The sequence below is a fragment of the Nematolebias whitei genome, chromosome 5 (assembly GCF_014905685.2).
Source record: "Nematolebias whitei isolate Nwh7 chromosome 5, NemWhi1, whole genome shotgun sequence".
Taxonomy (NCBI): Eukaryota; Metazoa; Chordata; class Actinopteri; order Cyprinodontiformes; family Rivulidae; genus Nematolebias; species Nematolebias whitei.
The window spans coordinates 689,520-691,443 of NC_056502.1; the positions used below are offsets into that span (position 1 = coordinate 689,520).

Genomic DNA, 1,924 nt, shown 5'->3' on the forward strand with positions numbered 1-1,924 from the left:
ACACCTGTTCTACCTGCTGCAGTTCAGACACACACCTGTTCTACCTGTTGCATGTCAGACACACACTTGTTCTCTCTGCTGCAGGTCAGACACACACCTGTTCTCTCTGCTGCTGCTTAGACACATACCTGTTCAACCTTCTGCTGCTCAGACACACACCTGTTCAACCTGCTGCACGTCAGACACACACCTGTTCTACCTGCTGCAGATCAGGCACACACCTGTTCTCTTTGCTGCTGCTCAGACACACACCTGCTCTACCTGCTGCAGATCAGACATACACCAGTTCTCTCAGCTGCAGGTCAGACACACCTGTTCTATCAGCTGCATGTCAGACACACACCTGTTCTCTGCTTCTGCTCGGACACACACCTGTTTGACCTGCTGCAGGTCAGACACACGCCTGTTCTACCTGCTGCAGGTCAGACACACGCCTGTACTACCTGCTGCAGGTCAAACACACCTGTTCTACCTGCTGCATGTCAGACACACACTTGTTCTCTCTGCTGGAGGTCAGACACACACCTGTTCTCTCTGCTGCTGCTTAGACACATACCTGTTCTCTCTGCTGCTGCTTAGACACATACCTGTTCAACCTGCTGCTGCTCAGACACACACCTGTTCAACCTGCTGCATGTCAGACACACACCTGTTCTACCTGCTGCAGATCAGGCACACACCTGTTCTCTCTGCTGCTGCTCAGACACACACCTGTTCTCTCTTCTGCAGGTCAGACACACCTGTTCTATCAGCTGCATGTCAGACACACACCTGTTCTCTATACTGCATGTCAGGCACACACCTGTTCTATTTGCTGCTCATGAGACACACACCTGTTCTCTCTGCTGCTGCTCGGACACACGCCTGTTCTACCTGCTGCAGGTCAAACACACACCTGTTCTACCTGCTGCAGGTCAGACGCACGTCTGTTCTACCTGCAGCAGGTCAGACACACATCTGTTCTCTCTGCTGCTGCTCAGACACACACCTGTTCTACCTGCTGCTGGTCAGACTCACATCTGTTCTCTCTGCTGCAGGTCACACACACCTGTTCTACCTGCTACTATCCGATCAGACACACACCTGTTCTCTCCGCTGAAGATCAGACACACACCTGTTCTCTGCTGCGGATCAGACACACCTGTTCTCTGCTGCGGATCAGACACACCTTTTCTATCTGTTGCATGTCAGACACACCTGTTATACCTGCTGCAGATCAGACACACACCTGTTCTACCTGCTGCAGGTCAGACACACACCTGTTCTCTCTGCTGCAGATGAGACACACACCTGTTCTATCTGTTGCATGTCAGGCACACACCTGTTATACCTGCTGCAGATCAGACACACACTTGTTCTCTCTGCTGCAGATCAGAAACACACCTGTTCTACCTGCTACTATCCGATCAGACACACACCTATTCTATCTGATGCAGATCAGACACACACCTGCTCTCTCTGCTGCAGATCAGAAACACACCTGTTCTACATGCTTCTATCCGATAAGACACACACCTATTCTATCTGTTGCATGTCAGACTCACACCTGTTCTACCTGCTGCAGATCAGGCACACTCCTGTTCTACATGCTACTATCCGATCGGACACACACCTATTCTATCTGATGCAGATCAGACACACACCTGTTCTACCTGCTTCATGTCAGACACACACCTGTTCTACCTGGTGAAGATCAGACACACATCTGTTCTACCTGCTACTATCCTAACAGACAAACATCTGCTCCTGCTCAAACACACCTGTTCTACCTGCTGCAGGTCAGACACACACCCGTTCTCTCTGCAACCTGCTCAGACACACCTGTTCAACCTGCTGCTGGTCAGACACACACCTGTTCTCCCTGCTGCAGATCAGATACACACCTGTTCTACCTGCTGCATATCAGACACACACCTGTTCAACC

General features: G+C 50.9%; 1 protein-coding gene across 1 annotated transcript in view; it reads left to right on the forward strand.

Annotated features, from left to right (window-relative positions):
* Positions 1 to 1,924, forward strand: part of LOC119409767 (ras GTPase-activating-like protein IQGAP3) — a 143,551-nt gene that overhangs the window by 61,580 nt on the left and 80,047 nt on the right.